This window comes from Phycodurus eques, chromosome 14 (genome assembly GCF_024500275.1).
Source record: "Phycodurus eques isolate BA_2022a chromosome 14, UOR_Pequ_1.1, whole genome shotgun sequence".
In the NCBI taxonomy this organism is placed as follows: Eukaryota; Metazoa; Chordata; class Actinopteri; order Syngnathiformes; family Syngnathidae; genus Phycodurus; species Phycodurus eques.
This window is the reverse complement of record NC_084538.1, coordinates 23,650,878-23,662,395: the sequence shown is the minus strand read 5'-3', so window position 1 is coordinate 23,662,395 and position 11,518 is coordinate 23,650,878.

The following is an 11,518-nucleotide window of genomic DNA, read 5'->3' as shown; positions in this document are numbered from 1 at the left end:
GCAGCTCGCTTGTAAAGTTGACACGTCCGCTTTTGGCGCCTCGGGAGGGACGTCTCATTCCCGGTTGTATTCCAAGAGAATCGGAGTTCATCAGCAAGGTAGTTGGTGAGAGTTTAACAGGATTTTTATTACAGACAAAATCACACTTAACAGAACCTTCTGATCTCATATGCCGGTCACCACTTGGAGTGGATCTTGCAGTTCAAGCCCCGAGCTACGAGTCGCTCTCGCTTATATAGGGAAAGTTCCCGCCTCTGTTGCGTAACTACAACATCGTCTTCACCTTTGTTGCATGACCACGACTTTGTTGTTTTCGCCTCTGTTACCTGACCACAACTTTGTTGTTTTCGCCTTTGTTGCATGAGGTTGCATAAGCTTGCATTTGTTGCAACAGGTTTCATAAGCTTGCATTTGAGACCTTTTTTTATAGGTAAATGAGAGACAGTTAACTCGTTTACTAAGATAACATCACATTTGTATATGATAAAATTGGAATATATGATATTGCCCCAAGAAACAGAGTTTTTGTAGTAGGTTCCTCTCTTGACGTGACTTAGTCACGTCACTTGACCTTGCACTAAACGCGTTGTTTCCCATTCCTGATCTAGTCATCTCTGACTTAGTATTTGCTCCTAGAACAGATGAGGAAGCAGCGGCATATATTGACCGCGCTCTTGTCGAATATTCTTCAGAAACAGGCCATTTGCCAACTGACTCTGCTCTGTATTCTCAAGTATTTAGAGCAGCAGTGCTGAAGGGTGTTCCCAAGATTGTGGTGCAAGCCATGGAGGTGAATCCGGACCTTCCCGGAGCAGATCATGCTCGCTGGTTGTCACATCTGAAACATCACCTGAGGAGACATGCAAAAGAAAAAGAGTCAAAGCATGAGAAACACAGAACCACCGAATTACAATTAGCTATAATGCAACTAAAAAACAAGAAGAAAATATTAAAATCACACCTGTGGCTTCCGTTGGGGCCTCGCTACCTAATGTTGTTTCTGAGTGCATGATGTATCAAACAGGGTCGAGGTGCTCCGTTTACTGGTAGAAATCAATGCTTCAACTGTGGTCGTAACGGACATTGGGCAAGAGACTGCCGAGCGCGTCCCCTAGAGGGCAGAGGCAGAGGAGGAAGTGGCCCACCTAGAGGATTCAACAGGCGTGGTTATGGCCAGCAAAGAGGAAGGGGATACGGACAGCAACAGCAGCAGGATATGACTCAACAATATCCGCCGCAGCAGCAGCAGTCTTACCCTCAAGTGCCGAACCAACAGCACCTGCCACCGTCTGGGGGCCAGTATCCGCAATGATGAGGCCCCGAATCCACATGCCACGATCTACAGGAACCAATGATCGGACTGACGGTAGGAGGAACTATTTTACCTGTTATGGTCGATACGGGAGCCAGACATTCAACCATTATAACATTACCACCTGAAAGTTCCCCTACTGCAAAAGGCATTTCACTTATTGGATTCCGGGGTGAAGAAACCATCCTGCACATGACTACACTTGTACATACTCAGTGTTTTACACAAACTCTTTTACAATCGTTTGTGTATGCGCCCAATTGCCCTGTCAACCTGTTGGGAAGGGATCTTCTCATCAAAACAGCTACAACAATACTGTGCAGCCCGGATGGACTGATATTACAGTTTCCTGATGGACACACCTACTGTTGTTCCTGTGACGACACATCAAACATCTACATGCAGGATTCAGAGCGACAACTACCAAGCATGACGTGCGCCACCGCCGACATCTACTGGGCGAAAATGGGCACTGACTCACTTGGATGGACGGAAGCAGAGACCTTTTGGACTCAATGGTCGCCATGGGTTCGTCACCTCAGACCCTATGATATGGTTTCTGATTGTATGCATTGCACTCTGTACTATGACAGAACGGGAGATGAGGTGTACAGCGAGGCTTTCCAAAATGTCGAAGACAACATCTGGGAACTACAAATGGGTGACCTGTTTGTGGGAAAACCAGGTGTGGCTTTTTCAATTTCACTAACACCTGAACAACAAAAATGGTATGTGATGACTCATCCATCAGATCCCACTGTGCCACCATGTCATCCTCATGTGTCCCTGATGGTATCACCACAGCATACTGCAAAGGATTTGGGTCCGTTCGTCCTAAGCTGCATACAGGCAATTGATTGGCAGCCAACTTTTCACGACACATTGCTATATTCTCGGTCTCTCGATGCATACTGGATACAGTCAGCATTGTATACACCAACATCAACCCTTGACCACTGCTTGTTGGACAGACATCATGGACGAGAAACAAGTGACAGTGAATTCGCCAATCCCATGGTACAATCTTTGCCTCTACATCTGTGGTCTACAGACCCAACAGACGTGGGATTGTGTCAAGTACAGCCGGTGAAATTCAAAATGAAGCCTGATCCTATTTGGATACCACAATATCCAATGAAGGAAGCAGGTCGAATTGGCATTACAGAAACCATTGAAGGCTTGCTAAAAGCAGGAGTATTGTGCAAAATACGTGAGTCAGAGTATAATACACCATTTTTCTACCAGTTGAAAAGAAAAATACTGGAAAATTCCGAATGGTACATGACCTTAGGGCAATAAACGCAGCGGTCTTGACACCAACACTTCCAGTACCCAATCCGCACTCAGCCCTGTCTCAGCTCTCTCCGTCTCACACCCATTTTACTTGCATTGATCTGGCTAATGCATTTTTCTGCATTCCTCTTGACCCATCTATGAAGCAATACTTTGCATTTACTTGGAATAATGAATACTATTCTTATAACCGACTTCCACAAGGCTTTGTTCTGTCACCAGGACTGTTCAATGATCATCTCAGACAACTTCTATCAGCACTTCAACTTCCGGAAGGCGTGCTCTTAATACGATATGTAGATGACATATTGTTGGCCGCACCTTCCGACTCCTAATGTCTTCAAGCCACCCAGCAACTCTTGTCTCATCTAGCGTCAGTAGGACTTAAGTGCTCCAAAAGCAAACTACAAATTGCAAGGCCACAAGTTTCCTTTATGTTACGCCTTATTTCATCCAAAGGCACAGGGATGTCTCCCTCACACAAAGATGACATCTTACACCATCCGAAACCTGTCAATGTCAAACAAATGCTCGCCTTCTTTGGACTGTGCAACTACTCCCGCCATCATGTCCCGGACTTTGCAGAAATTACACATCCTCTTCGCCAAATGGTTAACATTGAAGGCATGAGAAATTTGTCACATATCCTCACTTGGACCACTGAAGCGGAAAAGTCTTTTGTAAACCTCAAACAGGACTTGTCCTCAGCTGCCGCATTGGCTATTCCTGATTACAACAGACTGTTTTTCCTGGATGTTTCTGAAAAGACCAGCAGTGTATCTGCTGCTCTTTATCAGAAGGGGGAATAAGGAGAAAGACAAATTTGTCAATATGCCTCTACGCCACTTGAAAAATATGAAAAGCGACATCCAGTATGTGTGGCGTTTGCCTCTGCGTTAGCTCGACTCATTCAAAAAACATCACAGATCGTCTTACATCATCCACGCACTTCTCACAGGAGGACGACAAAGGAAAATTTGCACTTCTCACAGGAGGACGACAAAGGAAAATTGAGGTAATACTCACAAGCCACATATCCTTTTTACACACGAGGGCATTTACATGGCTGAAGGGCTTTTTGTAGGACAGCCTCATTGTTGTACCCAACGAATCATAACAGATAACACACTTAGGGAAGATCTATATGACATGCCCTTGCAAAATCCTGACTTGACACTATTCACGGACGGATGCTGTTTTAAAGGAGAACAAGGGCTCCAGTCAGGGTTTGCTGTAACAAAACTAACTGATACAGGATTTGTAACAATAGAAACGGAAAAACTAAAAGGGCAACAATCTGCCCAAAGAGCAGAGATAATGGCAGTAACAGCCGCTCTCCAGCTGGCCCAAGACAAAACGACCAACATTTACACTGACTCGGCATATGCTCATGTAGTAGTACATACAGCCATGGCCGAATGGCAAAGAAATTACTTAATGACGGGAGTCCCCATAAAACATCATCAAGAAATATTAAAATTTAAAGAAGCATTAATGATGCCCAAAGCAGTGGCAGTCTTAAAATGTAAAGGACACACTAAAAAGGATAATTTTGTATCAGCAGGAAATGACGCAGCGGATAAAGCGGGGAAAGCAGCAGCTGGTTATCTTCCCACCTTACAACTAGTTGTAAGTGAAACAGAATTAAAAGACAGACAGGAAGTAACAGAAGAGACAGTTAAAAGGTATTTGGAGAAAAGGAGGAAAATGTATACCACCTCAGAAGCAATTAAAACTGTTGATAAGCGAAGCTCATGGAGCATGCCATGTAGGCGTGGAAGAAACACTGAGACGACTCCACACCTGGTGGCATCCTTTCATGAAAGCAATTGTTAAAAATGAACTACATGATTGTGTCTTGTAGCAGATATAACAGCATGCCTACCACGAAACCACCCCAGGGAACTCACGATCCGGACGTGACGGCACCTGGGCAAGTGGTTTCGATTGATTTTACAGACATGATTAAAAGTGTGTCCGGTTACAGGTATCTTACTAGTGATAGTGGATTCCTTCTCCGGTTGGCCTGAAGCCTATCCCTGCAAAACAGAAACAGCAAACATAGTGGTTAAACATAAAATGTCTCAATTGAAACCACTTTCCACTTTCAAAATTGTAAAATTCACCCTTTGCATTGATTATGTGTGTGTTTGAGTTTGTGTTTGTGAACGAAACCTCTAGAAAGTCTAGAACTCAAAAGTTCCTAGAATGTAGCCACTTCCGATAAGAGGCTGATTATAAAGGTTTGTCGTCATTTCGTCTCAAGTTAAACTTGTAAAAATATGACGTGGTGCCCCTCATATCTATCAAATGTCTTGATTTATGACGCTGTAATTTAAAATTACGATAACCCGGAAGTGACGAAGGCGCCGCTTCCAACTCATCATTTTCTTCTAAATTACACGCAATTTGATGTCATCCAATAAATGCTACAACTGTAAACCAAGATTTCGAGGGGATCTGCTAATTACTTTAGGGTCCAATAGGTGTCTTCTTGTGGTAGTCTCACACCAGGGCCGCTTGGAAGAATACAGTTTATCAAGGTGGCGGAGGTTCTGGCAACTGGGTCCGATTCACTACAGCTGCATAAAACGATGTGAAATCAGGAACGCCTCTGTTTTCAGGAGCAGAAAATTTCAGGCGGTGACTAATCTCTATAATATTGAAAATTTCATGCCTCACTGTTTAGCCACCTCTTTGAATATTTGGATTAGATGTTGTCTCATCAGAACTCTGTGTTTCTAGCGGGTTAAAACAATGAACAAAACCTTCCAAGTCTTGGACTGCATTATGTTGAACATTATCATTAGGTATTTGACAGGATTCGTTTTGCTCTGTTGCCGGGTTGTTAATATCATCTGTAATAGATTGTGATGGTACATTTTCGACTCTCTGAGATTTCCATTTTGAACACAGAAAAAAAAGTCAAAACGTTCATTCATCTTTCATTCATTCATTCATCTTCCGTTCCGATTATCCTCATTAGGGTTGCGGGCATGCTGGAGCCTATCCCTACTATCTTTGGACGAGAGGTGTGGACTGAACTCGACGCCAGGCAATCGCAGGGCACATATAAACAAAATTTTGGGATTCAAACCACTGCCTGTACCTCGTATAAAGGGGAGAGTTCTACTCTAAAATGCAAGAGACTTTAATTGGAAAGCATCCTTTGTGAAGTTATGAGTGAAAATAAAAAATGTGTACAGCAGGCGTGGGAAGCATTTTTAAGCGATAAAAACTGCAAATGTGTCTAAAAGTCCAACCAAAGCTTTGGGATTCAAACCACTGCCTGTAAATAGTATAAAGTGTAGATTTCTACTATAAAATGCAAGAGAATTTACTTGAAAAGCATCCTTTGTGAAGTTATGAGTGAAAATAAAAAAAGTGTACAGCAGGCGCTGGGAAGCATTTTTAAGCGATAAAAACTGCAAATGTGTGTAAAACTCCAACCAAAGCTTTTGGATGAAAAAAACTGCCTGTAACTAGTATAAAGGGCAGAGTTCTACTCTAAATAGCCAGAGATTTTAGTGGGAAAGCATCCTTTTTGAAGTTATGAGTCAAAATAAAAAAAAGTGTACAGCCAAGGCGCTGGGGAAGCGTTTTTAAGCAATAAAAAACTGCAAATGTGTGTAAAACTCCAACCAAAGCTTTTGGATGCAAAAAACTGCCTGTAACTAGTATTAAGGGCAGAGTTCTACTCTAAATAGCCTGAGATTTTAGTGGGAAAGCATCCTTTTTGAAGTTATGAGTCAAAATAGAAAACGTGCACAGCAGGCGCTGGGAAGCGTTTTTAAGCAATAAAAAACTACAAATGTGTGTAAAACTCCAACCAAAGCTTTTGGATTAAAAAAACTGCCTGTAACTAGTATTAAGGGCAGAGTTCTACTCTAAATAGCCAGAGATTTTAGTGGGAAAGCATCCTTTTTGAAGTTATGGGTCAAAATAGAAAAAGTGTACAGCCAAGGCGCTGGGAAGCGTTTTTAAGCAATAAAAAACTGCAAATGTGTGTAAAACTCCAACCAAAGCTTTTGGATGCAAAAAACTGCCTGTAACTAGTATAAAGGGCAGAGTTCTACTCTAAATAGCCAGAGATTCTAGTGGGAAAGCATCCTTTTTGAAGTTATGAGTCAAAATAAAAAAAAGTGTACAGCCAAGGCGCTGGGAAGCGTTTTTAAGCAATAAAAAACTGCAAATGTGTGTAAAACTCCAACCAAAGCTTTTGGATGCAAAAAACTGCCTGTAACTAGTATAAAGGGCAGAGTTCTACTCTAAATAGCCTGAGATTTTAGTGGGAAAGCATCCTTTTTGAAGTTATGAGTCAAAATAGAAAACGTGCACAGCAGGCGCTGGGAAGCGTTTTTAAGCAATAAAAAACTACAAATGTGTGTAAAACTCCAACCAAAGCTTTTGGATTAAAAAAACTGCCTGTAACTAGTATTAAGGGCAGAGTTCTACTCTAAATAGCCAGAGATTTTAGTGGGAAAGCATCCTTTTTGAAGTTATGGGTCAAAATAAAAAAAGTGTACAGCCAAGGCGCTGGGAAGCGTTTTTAAGCAATAAAAAACTGCAAATGTGTGTAAAACTCCAACCAAAGCTTTTGGATGCAAAAAACTGCCTGTAACTAGTATAAAGGGCAGAGTTCTACTCTAAATAGCCAAAGATTTTCGTGGGAAAGCATCCTTTTTGAAGTTATATCCAAGATGGCGCCTACCAGTGTGTGGCCGCCTCGGTAACGCGCTCTCTATTATTGTCTTTGTTTTTGTGTTTTTCGTCCGTCTTTGGAGACCTTACACGACTCACTTACACAAGGGGAGACCTGCTAACCATCAAGGAGGCTACTCCGGACTTTCTGTCACCAACTTTCGAAAATCCGCTCAGTTTTTTCCCCGAGTTACTCACCGGTGCGGCGTCCGCGGTTTTCGGCGCATGGATGCGGAAGCGGCGCCACAGAGGAAAACGAGCCGGCATTCAGGTGAAACTCCGCATGAGAGGACACAGATTGGCGTTCCCGTCGATCCACCTCACGAATGTACGCTCCCTACCCAACAAAATGGACGAGCTTCATCTTCTGTTAAAGACCAGTAAAGACTTCGGACGTTCCGCGGCCATGTGCTTCACGGAGACCTGGCTTTGCGACGCTGTACCCGATGGCGCCGTCACGCTACCCGGCTTCAACATTCATCGAGCGGACCGCGACATGGAATCATCGGGAAAAACGAAGGGCGGCGGGATATGCCTCCATATAAACGAAAAATGGTGTACGGACGTCACGGTGCTCAGCACACACTGCAGCCCGCATTTGGAGTCGCTGTTTCTGAACTGTAAACCATTTTACTCGCCACGTGAGTTTGCATCGTTTATACTGGCTGGAGTCTATATTACACCGCAAGCTAACACGAGCGCCGCATTGCTAACGCTCGCCGAACAAGTCAACGAAATTGAAAAAAAACACCCTGACTCACCCCTCATTATTCTCGGGGACTTTAACAAAGCTAAACTCAACCACGAACTCCCTAAATACAAGCAGCACATCGACTGTCCTACCAGGGAAAATAATACTTTAGACCACTGCTACACTACGGTAAAAAACGCATACCGTGCTATACCTCGTGCAGCCCTGGGCTCGTCTGATCACTGCTTAATTCACTTCATACCGACGTACTGGCAAGAACTTAAATGTGCGAAGCCTACAGTGAAAACAGTCAAAAAGTGGACCAATGAAGCCAAGATGGAACTTCAAAGCTGTTTAGACTGCACAGACTGGAGTGTCTTTGAAAATTCAGCTGGCAGCCTGGATGAATATACGGACACTGTCACATCCTATATCAGTTTCTGTGAAGAGGTTTGTGTACCAACAAAATCATTTCGGACATTCAACAACAACAAGCCCTGGTTCACTGCTAAACTTAAGCAGCTTCGCCAAGCTAAGGAAGATGCATATCAGAGCGGGGACAGGGCCCTGTATAATCGAGCTAGAAACCAGCTTACTAAAGAAATTAACATTGCAAAGAGGATCTATGCAGCAAAGTTGGAAAAACAGTTTAGCGCGAACGACTCGAAATCAGTCTGGCGTGCATTCCAATCGCTGACTAATTACAAGCGACGATCCCCCCAAGCTGAGAACAATAGCACACTAGCCAACGACTTGAATACCTTCTATTGCAGATTTGAAAAGGACAGTTTCACTCCACACACCCACCCGGCCGCACCCGGGACCACAACCACACCTCTGACTTCTGCGTTAACCATCCATGAACAGGATGTGAGACGCATCTTCAAACAACAGAAGATTAACAAAGCAACAGGACCGGACCATGTGTCCCCATCCTGCCTCAAAGTCTGCGCGGACCAGCTCGCTCCAGTCTTCACTCAGATCTTTAACAGATCTTTGGAAATGTGCGAAGTTCCATCCTGCTTCAAACGCTCCACCATCATTCCAGTCCCCAAGAAACCTGCAATCTCTGGTCTGAATGACTACAGGCCTGTCGCTTTGACATCTGTGGTCATGAAGTCCTTTGAACGTCTCGTGCTGGACCACCTCAAGAGTGTCACAGGTCCCCTGCTGGACCCCCTGCAGTTTGCCTACCAAGCGAACAGGTCTGCGGATGATGCAGTCAACATGGGACTGCACTTCATCCTAGAACACCTCGACAGTGCAGGGACCTACGCGAGGATCCTGTTCATGGACTTCAGCTCAGCGTTCAACACCATCATCCCTGAACTCCTTTCAACCAAGCTTCTCCAGCTCAGCGTCTCACCTGCCATCTGCCAGTGGATTTACAGCTTTCTGACGGGCAGGTCAGGTTGGGGGAGGCCACCTCATCCACACGCAGCATCAGCACTGGGGCGCCCCAAGGTTGTGTCCTCTCTCCGCTGCTCTTCTCTCTCTACACGAACGACTGCACCTTAGCGCACCCGACTGTCAAACTCCTGAAGTTTGCAGATGACACCACTGTCATCGGCCTCATCAAGGACGGTGACGAGTCTGCATATCGACAGGAAGCGGAGCGGCTGGAGCTGTGGTGCGGGCGACACAACCTGGAGCTGAACACGCTCAAGACGGTAGAGATTATCGTGGACTTCAGGAGGCATCCTTCGCCACAGGTGCCCCTCACGTTGTCCAGCTGCCCTGTGTCAACCGTCGAGACCTTCAAGTTCCTGGGAATTACAATCTCTCAGGACCTGAAGTGGGCGAACAACATCAACTCCGTCCTCAAAAAGACCCAGCAGAGGATGTACTTCCTGCGGCTTCTGAGAAAGCACGGCCTGCCACCGGAGCTGCTGAGACAGTTCTACACAGCAGTCATCGAATCGGTCCTGTGTTCTTCCATCGCAGTCTGGTTTGGTGCTGCTACAAAAAAGGACAAACTCCGACTGCAACGGACAATCAAAATTGCTGAAAGGATTGTCGGTACCCCCCTACCCACCATTGAGGACTTGCACGCTGCCAGAACTAAGACAAGGGCGTGCAAAATCCTCTTGGACCGTCTGCACCCCGGTCACCAGCTCTTCCAGCTCCTTCCCTCAGGTAGGCGCTACCGATCAATGCAAACTAGAACTAGTAGACATTCCAACAGCTTCTTCCCTCTTGCGATCAACTTCTTAAACACCTAACCTATAATTCCATTACAACAAGCTGGCAATTTTTTGACTTGAGTTCGTTGTCACATTTCTGTGGGGCCAATTATGTATTACTCGTGCACTCACTGTAGTTGTCTCGCCATGCTGCACTATTTGCATATACTGGCCACTCATGCCAGAGTAGCATCTGCTCCATTTGCACACTGATTGAGGAGTATCTGTAACATTTGCACAACCAACATTGTCCCAGATGATCGCACTACTCGTCACTTTAAACCGCATACACTCCTTGAAGTCTCAGCGCCCTTTGCACAATGGTCATTGCACCGGACTATTGCAATATTAGTCGTTCGAACTGTTCTAAGTGCTAGAGGACTCTGCATCTTTTTGCACAATTGTTTTTTGTCAATGTCTTTATGTCCCCAAAGTGTTCTGTAAATTGACTGTTTGTTGTACTAGAGCGGCTCCAACTAACGGAGACAAATTCCTTGTGTGTTTTGGACATACTTGGCAAATAAAGATGATTCTGATTCTGATTCTGAAATAGAAAACGTGTACAGCAGGCGCTGGGAAGCGTTTTTAAGCAATAAAAAACTGCAAATGTGTGTAAAACTCCAACCAAAGCTTTTGGATGCAAAAAACTGCCTGTAACTAGTATAAAGGGCAGAGTTCTACTCTAAATAGCCAGAGATTTTAGTGGGAAAGCATCCTTTTTGAAGTTATGAGTCAAAATAGAAAATGTGTACAGCAGGCGCTGGGAAGCGTTTTTAAGCAATAAAAAACTGCAAATGTGCGTAAAACTCCAACCAAAGCTTTTGGATGCAAAAAACTGCCTGTAACTAGTATAAAGGGCAGAGTTCTACTCTAAATAGCCAGAGATTTTAGTGGGAAAGCATCCTTTTTGAAGTTATGAGTCAAAATAGAAAACGTGTACAGCAGGCGCTGGGAAGCGTTTTTAAGCAATAAAAAACTGCAAATTTGTGTAAAACTCCAACCAAAGCTTTTGGATGCAAAAAACTGCCTGTAACTAGTATAAAGGGCAGAGTTATACTCTAAATAGCCAGAGATTTTAGTGGGAAAGCATCCTTTTTGAAGTTATGAGTCAAAATAAAAAAAGTGTACAGCCAAGGCGCTGGGAAGCGTTTTTAAGCAATAAAAAACTGAAAATGTGCGTAAAACTCCAACCAAAGCTTTTGGATGAAAACAACTGCCTGTAACTAGTATAAAGGGCAGAGTTCTACTCTAAATAGCCAGAGATTTTAGTGGGAAAGCATCCTTTTTGAAGTTATGAGTCAAAATAGAAAACGTGTACAGCAGGCGCTGGGAAGCGTT